At 37.6% G+C, this 17,190-nt stretch overlaps 1 protein-coding gene across 6 annotated transcripts in view; it reads right to left on the minus strand.

Moving 5' to 3' along the window:
• LRRC8B (leucine rich repeat containing 8 VRAC subunit B) overlaps nucleotides 1-17,190 on the minus strand; it is an 82,660-nt gene that overhangs the window by 22,536 nt on the left and 42,934 nt on the right. For 5 of the 6 annotated variants that reach the window (XR_010750286.1, XM_066376839.1, XM_066376840.1 and 2 more), the window contains one exon: nucleotides 14,612-14,666. The exons of the other annotated variant lie outside the window; for it this stretch is intronic. The gene's annotated coding sequence lies outside the window, so the exon portion shown is untranslated. The remainder of the gene's footprint in view (nucleotides 1-14,611; nucleotides 14,667-17,190) is intronic. 6 annotated transcript variants of the gene reach the window in all.

Consider the following 17,190-nt stretch of genomic DNA (forward strand, 5'->3'; position numbering starts at 1 on the left):
CTTAAAATTTAAGCTAATTTCATTAGAAATAGTCACCAGTAAATAACTTAAAATTTTTTCCACTGATTTTGAGAGAGACAGAGAGAGAAGCATCGACTCATTGTTCCACTTAGTTGTCCCATTAGTTGTGCATTTACTGGTTGCTTTTTGTATATGCCCTGACCAGGGATCGAACTGACAAACTTGGTGTGCCAGGATGGCACTCTACCCACTGATCCACCCAGCCAAGGCTAAATAACATTTTAAAGACACAGATCAAAAATATGGCTGAATTCTCCAAAATTTTGATATTATTGAATGTACCTACACTTTTATACTTATTTTTTTTACCTTCGAGGTCAATGAAAATCATTCTTAGCATCTTCCTCAAACAATGATTTGTAATAGTTTAGATTAGACATATATTAATCAGTTTGAAATGTGACAACATTCTGAAAAAAATTTTAAATTGGGTGTGAAATTTTGTTGTGCCTATATTAATTCTGAAAGCTGCTGGGATGGTTATCATATATTTGATATTTGCCCTGAAGATAATAATACTGTTTTGGTTTATTAAGTACTTGAAATATATAGCCCAGAGTTCTGACCTCAAATTCTGTTTCATATATTTTTAGAAATAATCTTGCATTCTTGTCATTTTTCAAAAATAAAAACAGATCATTTACAGCAAAATGGTGGGATCTTGATAACATTATATGGAGTGAAATAAGTAAATCAGAAAAAAACAAGAACTACATGATTCCATACATTGGTGGAACATAAAAACGAGACTAAGAGACATGGACAAGAGAGTGGTGGTTACCAGGGGTGGGGGGAGGGAGGACGCAGGAGGGAGGGAGGGAGAGAGTTAGGGGGAGGAGGAGGGGCACAGAGAAAACTAGACAGAGGGTGACGGAGGACAATCTGACTCTGGGTGAGGGGTATGCAACATAATTTAATGACAAGATAACCTAGACATGTTTTCTTTGAATATATGTACCCTGAATTATTAATGTCATCCCATTAACATTAATAAAATTTATTAAAGAAAAAAAAAAAAAGTTGGACATGTCTGAAATTTACTTTGGATTTATCAATTAATGTGTCAACCTGTGTAATACTAACTAACAAGTATCCAATTATTCCACAGGCCAGAGAGTACAGTTAGTGTGTATGACAACCTAGCTGTATGTATCCTCATTCATATTTAGCACCACTAAAGCATAGGTTTCTTATTCTCATTCACAATTCATTTTCAAAGACTTGCTACATATGATACATAACCGCATTTATGACATTTAACGTGTAGAACATATTACATATTCTTCCACAGCATTGCATCTGTAATGTGCCAGAAAAGAAATTATTGCATAATTCCAGAATGCTATTAGGATGATACTTCTGATACAATACAGTTTTTATAAAATACTGCAAATACTTTTTCTGTTTTAAACAGTATTTCTAGGAAAGCACAGAGACACAAATCTCCAACTATAGTAATATTTTTAAGTAACTGTAGTGAGAATCTACTATAACTAGTATGTCAGAGAACTATAACTTACTCAGGTTAATCATATTTACTCTAACTGAAAATTGTAAAGAGATTTTGTCTTTTTAAGAATTATACACTTTTCCAGCCTGACCAGGTGGTGGCGCAGTGGATAGAGCGTCAGACTGGGATGTGGAGGACCCTGGTTTGAGACCCGAGGTTGCCAGCTTGAGCATGGGCTCAACTGGTTTGAGCAAAGCTCACCAGCTTGGACCCAAGGTCGCTGGCTCGAGCAAGAGGTTACTCGGTCTGCTGAAGGCCCACAGTCAAAGCACATATGAGAAAGCAATCAATGAACAATTAAAGTGTCACAACAAAAAACTGATGATTGATGCTTCTCATCTCTCTCCGTTCCTGTCTGTCCTTATCTATCCCTTTCTCTGACTCTGTTAAAAAAAAAGAATTATACACTTTTCTTTTAATCACTTAATGCAGATTTCCTTTGATGAGTTCTTTGTCAAAAGAAAAAATAAAAATCTATTAATAATAATCTAATATCCAGTTTCTTAGTATCAAATCACTTTTATTTATACTCATTTGTTTTATACTTAAAACAAGTCATTGAGATAAATATTATTTTTCACATTTTATAAACATAGAATATAAGGCAGGCCCAAGGAAGGTACCATGTCCAAGGTGACAAAACCAGAAGGAAACACATATAACAAGAATCTACGTCCTCAGACTCAAATCTCAAGCTTTGTCCACCAGACCACCCTGTCTCATTCAATCCAATTAATTGTGCCAGTCTTGGTGCTCTCAAAAGCTAAAGAAAAAGCTGAATATTTAACTCTCTTCTTCAATTGCAATGGATTGAATGTGAATCCCCAAAAACAAACGTGAAACCAACTCCCAATGTGATAGTATTAGGAGCTGATGTACCTGGGAGGTAATTAGTTCATGTGGAGAAGCTCTCTGAATGGGAGCAGTGTGTCTATTAAAGGGACCCTAGAGAGCTCTCTTGACCCCTTCTACCATGTGAGGACACAGCAAAAAGATGGCTGTCTATGAACTAGGAAGTGAGCTCTCATCAGACACAATGTGCCTTGAACTTGGACTTTCTAGCTTGCAGAACTGTGAGAAATAAATATTTGTTAAGTCACCCAATCTAGTTTGTCATCATTGCTGCTCTAAGTGATTAAGATATCAATTTATTCCAACATCTGCATTATAACTGGGTTCTGTCACTATGTTTTGAAAAATAAGCATGCAAATGTACAGCTTTCTGCGATGTCTCTAGTTACATATTATATAATCTATGTTCTCGGCTAACATTTTCTCCTAAACATTTTCCACTGATCTAAGAGTAAATATATAAATATATAACATCTGAATTTAATGATGTATGAAAAGTCTCAAGCATTCCTATATATTGGCTTATGTTAATTTTTCCCATTGAAGTGTTTAACCGGAGAGCTAGAGCATAGCTGTCCTTTGTCCTTACAAAATTTAATACTGTTTGTGTGTCCAGGAAATTTTTTCCAGACCATATTACTGTAAACAATGAGGACTCAATCCAAATTAGAGCTCTACTTCTAATACACAAATGCACTAAATCAGTTCAAAGAAACAATGTTAAGAGTAAAGGATTTTATGGTCCTAATCCCATTTCTTTAGTTTTTAAACTTCATTAAAAAATAGTAAAAGCTTTTCAAAGCACATGAATTCATTTGACAATCTAACCCCAAAGTCTCTAAGACCCAAACAACAACACTCAAGTTGGGCATCTTTACTTTCCACTAGTCCTTATTTTACTTTGAAAGCATTTCCAAAATAACCAGGGAAAAAATAAACAAACAATGAACAGATGGTATTTAGAGTCTTTATATGCTAAATATTGACCCTACTTCAAAGATCCCTGTCTCCGGCCCCAGGCAGAGATATAGCCAAACAATTCAAAATGGGGTTTCTCTATTTACTTTCACTGAAAATTGATTTAAAGTAATTTTATATCCCTTTAAAATGTTTAGTAATACTTCAAGATTTTTTTTGGTCTAACATATATAACCTGAAATTTTTTTCTTTTCTATTTATTTTATTGGAGTGAGACTGGTTAATAAAATTTTACTGTTTTTTTTTCTTTAAACTTTATTTAGAAAACTAAGTTTAACAGGGTGACATTGATCAATAAGAGTACACAGTTTTCAGGTAAATGTTTCTATAGTATTTGAACTGTTGATTATGTTGTGTGCCCATCACCCAAAGTCAAATCATTTTCCGTCACCTTATATTTGTCCCTTTTTACACCCCTCCCCCACCTCTTTCCCCTACCCCTTCTCCTCTATATCCCCCTCCCCCTGGTAACCACTTCACTTTTATCAATGTCCATAAGTCTCAGTTTTATATGCTCCCTGTCCCCCAAAAGTTGTCAGCCTGTTCTTTATGAATCTGTCCCTATTTTGCTTGTTAGTGGTTCATTAGAGTACACATTTAAGGGAAATCTTTTGCTACTTGTCTTTTCTCTGACTGGTTTGTGTCACTTAACATAATGCTCTCCAGGTCCATCTATATTGTCAAAAAGGGTAGCTTTTTTTTTAAGGCAGAGTAGTAATTCATTGTGCAAACATTATCATGTCATCTGCAAATAATGACAGTTTCACTTCTTCCTTTTCAATCTGAATGCCTTTTATTTCTTCTTGTCTGATTGCTGTGGCTAGGACTTCTAGTACTATGTTGAATAAGAGTGGTGAAGGTGGATATCCTGTCTTGTTCCTGATCTTAAGGGAAACACGTGTAGTTTTTGCCCATGGACTATGATGTTGGATGTAGGTTTGTCATATTTGATCTTTATGACACTTAGGTATGTTGTCTATTACCACTTTGCTGAGAGTGTTTTTTATCAAAAATGGGTGCTGGGTTTTATCAGATGCCTTTTCTGCATCTATTGATATGATCATGTGGTTTTTATCCTTCATTTTGTTTATGTGGTGTATCACATTGATTTGCAGACATTGTACCAACCTTGCATCCCTGAAATAAATCCCATTTCATCAGTGTATGGTCTTTTGAATATATTGCTGGATCTGATTTGCTAATATTTTGTTGAGGATTATGACATCCATGTTCATCAGGAATAGTAGCCTATAATTTTCTTTCTTTGTAGTGTCTTTATCTGATTTTTAAAAGAGCATAATGCTGGCCTCATAAAATGAGATTGGGAGTCTTTCTTCCTCTTTAAAATTTTGGAATAGTTTGAGAAGTATAGGTGTTAGTTCTTCTTTGAATGCTTGGTAAAATTCATCCGTCCAGGTCCAGGACTTTGTTTTTGGGAGTTTTTTAATTACTGCTTCAATTTCACTAGTTGTAATCTGTCTAATCAGATTCTCTGATTCTTCCTGATTCAGTTTTGGAAGACTGTATGTTTCTATGAATTCATCCATTATTCCAGATCATCCAAATTGTTGGCATACAGCTGTTCATAATATTTTCTCACAATCCCTTGTTTTTCAGGGGAGTTAATTGTTACATCTTCTCTTTCATTTTTGGTTTATTTGGGTTGTCTCTCTCTCTTGCTAAAAAAAAAGTGAAAGAAAAAAGGGACAGATGGATAAGAAGGAAGAGAGATGAGAAGCATGAACTCATAGTTGTGGCACCTTAGTTGTTCATTGATTGTTTTCTCTTGTGCCTTCATGGGGGAGAGGGGGTTCCAGCTGGGCCAGTGACCCCTGGTTTAGGCCAGTAACCTTGGACTTCAAGCTAGTAACCTTTGGGCTCAAATCTATAATATGATTCCATACTCAAGCTGGTGATCCCAGACTCAAGCTGGTGAGCCTGCACTCAAGCAGGATGAGCCATGCTCAAGCTGGTGACCTTGAGGTTTGAACCTGGCACCTCAGCATCCCAAGTCGACACTTTATCCACTGTTTCACACCTGGTCAGGTGTCTCCCTTTTCTTTCTTTTCTTCCCCTCCCCACATTTTTTTTTAGGTGAAAGGAGGGGAGATAGTGAGGCAGACTCCCACATGAGCCCCAACCAGGATCCACCTGGCAATCCCAACTGGGACCAATGCTTAAATACCAAGCTATTTTTAGTGCCTGAGGATTATGTGCTCCAATGGAGCTATTCTCAGCACCCAGGGCCACACTCAAACCAATTGAGCCACTGGCTGTGGGAGGGAATGAGGGAGAGAAGGGGATGAAGGAGTGGGGAGGAGCAGATGGTTGCTTCTCCTGTATGCGCTGACTAGGAATCAAACCTGGGATGTCCATACGCCAGGCTGATGCTCTATCCACAAAACCACTGGCCAGGGCCTCTTTATTTCTTGATGAATTTGGTTAAAGGTTTATCCATCTTGTTTATCTTTTAAGGAACCACTTCTTGGTTTCATTGATCGTTAATATTTTATTTTTATATTCTATCTCATTTATATCTGCTCTAATTTTTATTCTTTCCTTTGTTCTACACATGTTGGGTTTTGTTTGTTGTTCTTTTTCTAAGTTCTAGTAAGTGTAAAGTTAGACTGTTATTTTGAAATTTTTCTTGTTTTTTTGAGGTAGGCATGTAGTACTCTGAATTTCTTCCTCAGGACTGCTTTTGCTATGTCACAGATTTTGGGTTGTTGTGTTCTCATTTTTATTTGTTTCAAGGTATCTTTTGATTTCTTCTTTGATCTCATTGTTTAGTTATATGTTATTTATCTGCATGTCCTGTGAACTCCTCAGTTTTTTCCTTGTGATTAATTTCTAGTTTCGTACCATTTTGGTAAAAAAAAGATGCCTGATATTATTTCAATCTTCTTAAATTTATTGAGACTTGTTATGTGTCCTAACATGTGGTCTATCCTAGAAAATGTTCCATGTACAATAAAAAATAATGTATATTCTGCTGCTATGGGGTGAAATGCTCTGAAGCTATCAATTAAATTGATCTGATCTAGCGTGTCATTTACGGCCACTCTTATCTTGTTAATTTTCTTTCTAGAAGATCTAGCCATTCTAGCGCTTGCGGTGGAGGCCATGGAGCCATCCTCAGTGCCCGGGCCAACTTTGCTCCAATAGAGCCTTGGCTGCGGGAGGGGAAGAGAGAGACAGGGGAGGGGTGGAGAAGCAGATGGGTGCTTCTTCTGTGTGCCCTGAGAACTGAGCTCGGGACTTCCACACACTGGGCTGACGCTCTACCGCTGAGCCAACTGGCCAGTGCCTATCCTCATTTTTTAAAAATTCCCTTTTCTTTTTGATTCTCTGACTGGGAGAATGACTCAGCACAGGGATCCTGAGGACTGCCACTCCCCAGAGCCATAAACCCCAGATTCTCCTCATGTAACTCTGGTCTTCTTTGCCTTCCCCCTGCCAGAGCCCAAGATGAGTGGCTGGTAATAAAATTTTACATGTTATAGGCAACCTTAAAAGGGTGCCCACAACTCCAGCAGAGTCCTGTGTTTCTGTGGCAGAGCCCCTGCTGCTTTTCACAGCCAGATGTTATGTGGGGACCTCATCCAGGCTCTGGTACTCTGGGTTAAGAAACCAAGCTTGGGGTTTAAACCTCACTCTTCTTAAGAGGGACCCTCCCCATAACTAAGATATCCCTCTGGAATTCAGCCCTGGCTTTTAGGAGTGGGGTCAACCCTCTTTGTGTCTCTGCCCTTCCTACTAGTGTCAGTATGGCTTTTTTGTATATCCTTGGCTATAAGACTTGTCTTCAGTTATTTTTCAGTTAGATATTCAGGATTATTGTTTTATAATTTAGTTGTAATTCCAGTTTGGTCTTGAGAGGAGGTGAGTATAGCTTCTACCTATTCTACTGCCATCTGTGATCTCTCCAACTGAAATTAAACTCATCTCTTTGAATTCTCTCTCTGGAAAACAAAGCATCAGCAGAGCTAACTTGCTCCTTTATTTTAAATAACCCTTAAGAGGGGGTTGGGTGGTAAAATGAAAAAAGTGGATAGGATTAAGAAGTACTAACTGGAAGTACTAATTAGGTATGTAAGGAATACAGTCAACAATACTATAGCTATTTATAGTATCAGGTGGACACTTGAATTATTGGAGGGAACACTTTATAACCTATAGTATATGAATGTCTATCTGCTCTGCTGTTCAATTAAAACTACCATATTTCTCCATGTATAAGACACACAGTTTTTGGAAAATTTTGGGGTCTAAAAACTGGTTGTGTCTTATACAGTAGTTGTAGATATTTTTTACTTGCATTTCCTGCTCTTTTGTGCTTGTTGAGTTGTATGAATTTTATGATAAATAAAACTTGAATTCAATAACTTTATGTAATTTTTTTTTTCTTCAAATTTTGGGCCCCCAAATTAAGGTATGTCTTATACATGGGAGTGTCTTATATATGGGGAAATACAGTAATACAAAATTGTGTTAAATACAAAGTATAATTAAAAAGTAAAATAATAAAGAACATCTTGAACTACTCTTCAGAGATCTGATGACAAGTACTTCAATGGTCACTAGTAAGACACTTAGTATGCCAGTTTATGTCCTTTACCAATTATTTCAGATTTTGTCAGTATAGCAAATTTCAAATAACAAACACCCTTCCCAAATTTAGCTGTAGTTTTGAGACCTAGAAAGGAACTAATATTTATCTAGTAAAGTGTTTCTCTTACATTAATATCCACAAAAAATATCACTGGGAAGCTTATTAAAACAACATGAGAGGTCCTACCATCAGAGTTTCTGATTCATTAACTCAGGAATAGGACCCAAGAATGTACATTTCTAATAAATTCCTAGTTAATATAGCTGCTGCTGGTGCAGAGACCGTTTATAAGCATAAATTGATGACAGCAGTTCTCAATTTTGACTTCACATTAGAATCACGTGGGGCACTATTGAAAAAAACAAAACACAAAAAAGGAAATCCAGGCCCCTCTCCAATAAAGCAATTCAACTGGTCCAGATAAGGCCAAATATATGACTATTTTCCCCCTAAATCTTCCCAGGAGGAGAAAGCCCACAAGATAGATTGGCAATAAAATATCTGGGAAAATTGCCCTACCTTTTATGTCTTCTGGAAGTTTCACTACATGTCTAGGATACTCCCCCTCCACAGATTGCAAAGGAACAGCTGCCATTTCCCACATGAACACCTCAGAGGCTCAGCTCCATGAGGTAAGAGAACGGCGAGTCACTGAGCTGTAGAGATTTGCAGGACGGGCTTAAGGAGGAGGGATTTGAAACAAGGGGGCAGCTGAAAGGCTATAGTATAGCTGCTATACCAATTATGTGGGCCAGAAATAGTAAAGGGAAATTTTAATGCATTTGAAAAGCAAATAATGAAACTATAAATGAAAATGTATACCACTTGCCAACATAAGATAGAGAGGGAGAAGCAGGAGTCAAATAGACTCAGATTTTGTTCCTATGCTATTACAGAACCTTCCAGTTTCTAGCACACAGTGTACAATAAAGTGTTTGTACAATAAAGAACTGAACATACAAAAATGCAGAGCACAGAAAAAAATACATTCAGATGTTTAGGAAGGGTGTATCGAAGGCCTTTCCCAGAGGGAGACCAGAACTCAGCATATAGAGGGGAAGGATGTTGGCTATTTTGCATATTCCAAACTGTAAAGGCTTTTAGAGAAATACTTTTTTATATCTCGTGATTCTGTGGGTGGTTCTTCTGCTTCCTAATGTTGGCTGGCACAAAGCTAGCTGGAGGACCCAAATTGTCCCCATTCATCAGGAGGGATCTGGTGCTGACTGCTGACTGGTAACTGCCTCATGTGAGACTTCAGATTCTTTTTTGAATGTCCTTGCACAGCATGGTGGCTGGGTTCTAAGAGGGTATATTCCAAACACAGAGGTGAAAGCTGTAGATCTTTTATGGCAGAGCCCTGGAAGCTATACAATGTCACACCCAACACATCTTCTTGGCCAAAGGAGTTATGGCCAGCTCAGATTCAAGGGGAAAGGAAGCAAACACCACCTTCCAAAGGGAGGAGTGTCAAGGAATGTGCAGCCATGTTTAACCCACTACAGTCTATTCCCTTTCCACAGAAGATTGACATTCCCATTCATACAAAGCACACTCACCCTCTCCCAAGTACACCCATCTCCAAGGTTTTATCACATTACAGCATCAAGTTTAGGACTGCAGTCCAGGATCTTGTCATCTAAATCAGGTCCACAATGCTATAAGACAACTCCCTCAACCTGGAGTAGTGAGTTTTTTTCATGCTCGCTGACCCCCGGGAGTGAGTTTCTTTTCAAAAAATGAAATTATTTCCAGTTCCAGTTTTATTAACTTAAAATCATGTTTGTTTGATAACAATTTATAGAAACAAGAAGAACATACATTTGTCTTTTTATTATGTTGCCTTACACATGTACGATTGCACTCTGGAGGCATGAGGACGTACATGAACATTTGTACTACTCAAAGGGTTAAGATTCTTAGAGCCCTTCTGGGTAGCTGAGAAGATCTAGGAGGCACTGCTCTAAGTCTTCTGAAATCTTAATACTTGTCTTACAGCTGTGCCCTGGCTTTTATTTTTACCTTGAGACCAAGTTTTATTGGTAGTAGCGCTTTGGACCTGAACTTTTGCCCTGAGGCCATATCTTACTTTGAGTACCTCTCACTAGTAGAGAAGCTGGCTATGAGAAACAGTTTTATTTATGATCCTAGTAAATTATTATTTGGAACTATTTCCTCCAAAGTCTACTTAAAGTCTGAGCAGTATCTTTTTTAATTCATCTCTGCAATACTTTGATTATAGGTAGTTTTTTAAAAAGTTAATTGGCACTTTAATATTCTCTGGAAAAAAAATCTCCTAAGCTAGATTCACAAATTCATTAGGTTCACTTTATATCTTTCATGTTACTGGGGGGAACAACTTTGCTGATTTTTCTGTCACTGTGAAAAGCAAAGGTACCATTCTATACTGTCCAGTAGCAGTGTCCTCACCATTCTTCCAGCCAACATTTACTAGCCTTCTTACCTCCCTTCAGGTCTTCACTGCTCCCTGGTTTCAAAGGCGAGGCCAGATGTTTTGTTACGGCAGCATCACACTTGTCAGGACCAGATTTTGTCTGGGTTCTTTACTGTTGTGTAAGAAGCCATCCCAGAACTTAGCAGCTAGAATAACTATCTGTTCCATGCATGATTCTGTGGGATGATGAGGCAGCTGTTTCACATGGTGGTGGCTTCAATGCTGGGATGGCTGGAAGGTTCAAAATGCCTCAATCACTGAGCTGGCCCTTGGGCTGGCTGCTGGCTGCAGCTCTGCTTGGGCTGATGACCAGGGCCCTGGCTGCTCCCCCACAGAGTTGTGTGGGCATCCTCACAGCAATGGGGCTCAGCTCTAAGAAGAAACCTTCCTAGCACCTAAAAGCAGAAGCTAAAAATCTCTTCATGGTCCAGCCTAAGAAATGACTTCACCTTAGTTCTGCCCCACTGAACTGGTCAAAAAGGTAACAGGGATAGCCCACATCCAAAAGGGAGGAGGACAGATTCTATCTCTTGAGGGGAAGAATTACAAAACGTTTGCAGCTGTCTTTGGTCCCCCCATAGGATGTCATGAGTATTTCAGTAGTAGACAGTGCCATAGAAATAAATTAATTCTTTGAGAGAATAAGTTGAGTAAATAATATAACTTTTCTCTCCTAGAAAATATATCAGGCACCTGACTACCAGATGCAGAACAATAAAGGCAGATAGAGAAACAGAGTCAGTGAAATAAAGGACCAGCACAGTACAGTGTGGGGTGAAAGTAGGTTTACAGTATGTGAAAGAATTTATTCTTCTATTATTATTTATCAATTATTGTATTACTTTCCATACTGACAACTGTAAACCTACTTTTGCCGTGCCCTCCATTTCTGGAGCACAAAGGTCAAAGAGCTTCAAGGAGAGAATCTGACCTCAAAGTCCAATAACATAGAGAAACCAAAGGAGAACAGAGATGTATAACTACCATTCTGCACCTACCAGAGGAGTAGAGTGGAAATGGGCCTATGAAACTATTATAAATAATATTCTAAATTTTAGGAAAACCACTTTAATCATTTAAAGTCCCAGGAAAAAGTTACTGAATACAATTAAAATCATGGGACTAACCCTAGATATCCTAACAAAAGCTGAGTTGTTATGAATTTTAAGGGATGTTGCTTTACTTTTCCTTGTTTCTGAAAGTCTTGAAATATATCACATATTTGATTTAGATGGTAATTTCATTTTTAGAAAAAGACCTCTCAGTTCTTGGATGTTTTTAGTGAACTACCAAATTATCTAGAACACATTTAAAATGAAAACTGCAGCCACGTTATTATGTTAGTCATTGAGCATAAGCCACCAGTGGCTGCATAATTCTTAGAGAGAATGTGTAACCTCAAACCCTTCTCCACCACCTTCACTGTTTATAAAAATGATTCCCTGACCCCCACCCTCACCCCACAGTGAGCAAGGCATCAAACAGAACCAAACTCAGTGCCGATGCAGTCCCTTGTGAATCACACAGGCTCTCCTTTCAAATGACTGGTTGAAAGCAGAGATCATTCCATTTGCTTCTCCAAATTCTTCCATAAGTGATCTTTTGCAAAAGCAGAATCATATGGACTATTTACTCCAGGAAAAAACCATGGAGATCAGAGCCCAGCTCTTTACAAATAAGGAAACTAAAGTTCAGAGGTGTTCAAGGGGCTTCTCTAGAGTCACAGTGTAGTAGAAGATGGACTATGGTCAAGTGTCCTAATTTGAAAAGAACAGGAAGGTAAAACTGATTCTGTTGCCTAATACGTCTTCCTAAGAAAAATGAAACAGACTTTTGAAACATGAAGTTGCAAATATAGTCCAGCTCAATTCTATGTTGTAATTTTTTCAAATATAATTCAAAATAATTTTATTTTTTAGCTCTGGAATGGACAAACCAATGTACTCTTGAAATATTTAAAAATATGATTAAGCAACTAGACTTAACCCTTTCTCTAGGTTAACATTTATATGCACTCAATTATGGAGGCTAGAACTACAAAGGCATACCAAGGAGATACAAGGCTCTGTTTCTGCTGTCACAGGATTTATTTCCTACTGTGGAAAGAAAACATGCACAGTTGCAGCAACCCCATTGTACGCTGTCACTTCAATGCCAAAATGAGTAAGATAAAGGCTAAACCTAAAAAGCACTACATTTAGTTCAAGAAAAATATCCCAAAGAATGGGTGAAACATCGCTGAACAACAGCACTTGTCAAAGAGAGGTCAGAACCTTAATCTGTTCATGCAATGAATATTTAGAATGTCTACTATGTGCCAGGGGAGTTCTAAAGGTTCAAGGAAATATAGGTATAGTATAAATATAGGTATAGGAAATACAGGTATAATATAAACAAGGTATAGTATAAATACAGATATAGGAAAATATAGTTATAATATAGACAAGCTTCCTGCTCTCAGTGAGCCAATAACCAAATATATAAACACAAACACAATAAAATCAGAAACACTGTGAAGACTATAAAGCTACCTTACATTTATTTTAATTGATTGATTTTAGAGAAAGGAGGAAGCAAAAGAGAAAAATCTATTTGTTGTTCCACTTATTTATGCATCCATTGGCTGATACTTGTATGTGCCCTGACCAGGGATTGACTGCAACCTTGGCGTATCGGGAGGACACTCCAAATAACCTGTCCAGGGCTATACTATAAAACTACCTTAGATTAGATGGTAAAGAAAGGCCTCTTTAGAGGGACTGACATTACAATGTAGATCTAAATGGAGTCAGGTATGTGATAATACTATGGAAGAGCATTCCAGGAAGAAGGAACAAGAAGCTTATGATGTGTGAAGCTCAGAAAGGAGGCTATTCAGCTGGAATGTCGGGAGCCTTCAGAAAGTAGAAGAGTGACAGAGTACTTGTAGCCAAGGTAAAGAGTTTGGATAATTGCCTGACCAGGCAGTGGTGCAGTGGATAGAGCATCAACCTGGGATGTTGAGGACCAAGGTTTGAAACCCTGAGGTCACTGGTTTGAGCACGGGCTCATCCAGCTTGAGTGTGGAGTTGCCAGCTTGAACATGGGATCAAAGAAATGACCCCATGGTCACTAGTTTGAGCCCAAAAGTTGCAGGCTTGAAGCCCAAGGTTGCTGGCTTGAGCCAAGGTCACTGGCTTAAACAAGGGGTCACTGGTTCAGCAGGAACCTCCCGGTCAAGGCACATAAGAGAAAGCGATCAATGAACAACTAAAGTGACACAATTACAAGGTGATGCTTCTCATCTCTCCCTTCCTATCGTCTCTCTAGCAAAAAAAAAAAAAAAAAAAGAGTTTGGATAATTAACAGTTCAGGAGTGATGAAAGAGCCACTGAAGAGTCATAAGTGGAGGAATAACTGGTGATGTTAGCTTTTAAAAATTTGTAGTCAAGTCAATGAATCAGCGGGGAAATGTGGATATACTCAAGAAGTCAGAGTAATCTATGAAAAGAAGGATTCAGAATACAAGGGAATAGACCCACTGTCCTCACCACTGCTCAACCTTGACTATATGTTTAGAACTGGGTAACACACTTTTAAGACATATATTGTATTCACAACACTACAGCATCATGCCATTTAATAAAGTGTAAAAATTGATCATTTATTATATCAAAGTCAAAAGCTCTGCCACAGAGCTAATTTAAGATTAATCTTCTACAACTATAAAAGAAGAATGATGCTTACAGGTGCAACAGAGCATAAGGCTTGTTTATTTCAGACCTACCTCTAGGAAAGCATAGACAACTCTTACTGTGGAAACATGGCAAACCAATTCTATGAATTAAAAAACACTGCCTTAAACAAAAATCAGAAAAATATAGACATGGAATCATGTAATTTAAGTCTACTATAGACATTTATTACATTCTTTAGATTTTTAATGTTAAAAAATGACAACACACACACACACTTTCCTATATACAAAACTGACAAAACACAGGAAGATAACATTTTACCAAAATGTATATAGACTTAGTTTTCTGTATTACTGGTTTGAAAACATCAAAAAGATTTTATTCAAACCATCTATAAAAATAGTTATCTTTTTTCATACTAAGTATTCAATATTTGTTTACCCCAACCTACCAATGTAATAGTAATTATCTTGCCATGTGTTCACAATTTAGAACGTTAATCTTACCCTACGAATGCTGATCAACTGCAAACTCTGCAATTAGCTTCTACTTGAAAAATTCCTAAAGAGAAATCATAAACATATTGTTATATTTTATGCATCACAGGACTGCAACACAATTTATCTATTTTTGTGGTTCTAAAGTTTCTACTATCTATAACACTTTATAAAACATGCAAAAAGTAACATTTAAAAAAAAGTGAGTGTTGTTAAAGAGATCACCTCTGACCTCTCACAAAAGGTGTTAACTAATATCCGGGAAATAACAAATCACTGTCACAAATCAGAGATTAAAATCTCATCACCACGGCAATTTATAAAGCATAAAATATGGACATCAAATTTTTAGTGAAAAATAAGATAAACATTATATCTAAGGTTATCACTCACTTCATAAATAAACGATAGAAAAACCCATTGACTATATATCTATGCTTCTTACAGGAAATAGGAAGAAAGGGCAGGAAAAAGATTTGATATTTGTGATTATTTTCTCTTCCCAGGTTTTTGTTTTGTTCTGTGTTGTTCTGCCGGACTGCTGGATTTCCACAGTTGTGTTGTAAAATGCAATGGCACAACACAGAGATCTCCTTTGCTTCATCGTTTCTCATAGGCTTTCTTGATGTCGTTCCAGTTTCCCTAAACATAGTTCATACATGGGTATGTCATAGTTTACAAAACCATTTTACTATGGAATATTAGATTTTTTTTCTTTTTATTACTAATAATGCTGTAAACATCTCTATACTCCGTTCATATGATTTCCTTTGCATAGACTTCCAAAAGAGAGTAACAGGTTCAAAGAGCATGAACATTTTAAGGCCTCTGATGTGTAACATCAAATCATGTCCCAAGAAAGGTACACTTCTTTTCTATAAACAATATGAGTAGAAGTCTCACCAGATTTGAAAATCATCATTTAAAAAAAAAAAAGTTCACTAATTTCATATGTACAAAAAAATTATTACTGCTTTATTTTTCATTTCTTTGATTAAGTTGGGTGAAAGCTTTCCAAGATGTTTTATTAACAAGCTTTATTCTTTTGTTCTACTTAACATTGATCTAAACCAGAGGAATATTTTGCTGAGAAGATATAAATGTAGAACTTAATGAAAGCTCTCTCATAATGACAACTTGTCATCTCAGAGCACAACCACGGCTGTCAAGTAAAAAACAACAAAATATATAGTTCAGGTTCTTTATCCAGGCTAAAGCCAAATCACTCTAATTTTAGAAACCATTGCAGAAGTTATCGCATTTCTTCCTCCCCAGCAGCAAACAGAAGTACAAGTTAAAAGGATGAGAATGTGAATATACTAAATGATCATGCTTCTTGGACCAGAAGAAACACCCATGTCGGGGAGGAGAAAAACAGCCCTGGGACGCACAGTAACTCTGCCAGCCCAGCTGCCCAGCAGCACAAGGGCTTCTCCAGTTTGCTATGCTAATGACTGTTCTAAAACTGGTACATATTACCACCTACTCCCTCAAAAACATCTTCTTTCCCCAGCAGGACACAAGACATGTATATTCTGTTAAAAAAATCAATTCTAGAAAATCACCTACAAATCTGGAAGAGAAAACAAAACATTGAGAATTCCCTTTATTAGTAAAAGCTCCTTTCAGAAGTTTCCCCTAAAGATATTTACAAGGGCATACTCCCCAGCAACTGTGGATCAAGGAACAATAGGGCAACCAAGCCTTCTGATGGAAAACACAGGCCCCAAGGTTTTCACCGTAAAAATGGAGAAGTCTGCATGCTCTAATTTCTTGCTTGTCAATAGAAATAATGGAGATTTACAAAACAAACTCTTCTGCAGTAAAACAAAGAATCACTGTAAAATTTTGGACTTTAAGAATCGCTTTCCATTTGGGTGTGTTTGTCTTTTAGTGATAAGTTAAATAAAATTTAAAAATTTACGATTTAGCAAGAAGTCAAGAATCTCCTCATAGTCACTTGAAGGCATTTTGCTGGTCATCAGATATGGTAAGAATCACTGCTACAGCACACTTCACACTTATTCCTTGCTTTGTGCAATTCCCTAAGTTTAAGGCTGTAGAAAGTGTAAAATTAAAGTATCCCATTATTTCAGTTTGAAAGGAACATTTCACTTTACCCTCTGCCCCGCACTGGGATCACCTCCATGCGCCACCCTGACATCCACAGGACGAATCGCCGCCCTTTCTTCTCTGTTCCTAGAACACTTTACTAATAGTTCTCAGTGTTATAATACAGCGTGAGCTATTGCCACAAGTTCCTTGAAGACGAGGCAGTATCCCAGGACCTAGCCTGGTGACTCTTCCCAGTGCTAGATTGATGGCCTGGATATTACAGTGGCTTCCATGCACCAGTTCATCAATGGGATGTTGAAAACATCCCTGGAAACTTAAGAAGACTGAACAAAAACAGTATTTTACAGAACTTTTCTCAGGGATTGTACAGACTGTGGTGGGAAGGAAAGATAAGGAGCCTGCTATTTTTCTTCTGGTCAGTTGAGATCCTGGGAACGGGCAGGGGGGGAACCAGAGAGCCTCCTTGGCTACTCCTCCCTGTGATAGAGTGCTTGTCTTCTCCTCTTAAAAAT

The sequence above is a fragment of the Saccopteryx leptura genome, chromosome 3 (assembly GCF_036850995.1).
Source record: "Saccopteryx leptura isolate mSacLep1 chromosome 3, mSacLep1_pri_phased_curated, whole genome shotgun sequence".
NCBI classification, from domain to species: domain Eukaryota; kingdom Metazoa; phylum Chordata; class Mammalia; order Chiroptera; family Emballonuridae; genus Saccopteryx; species Saccopteryx leptura.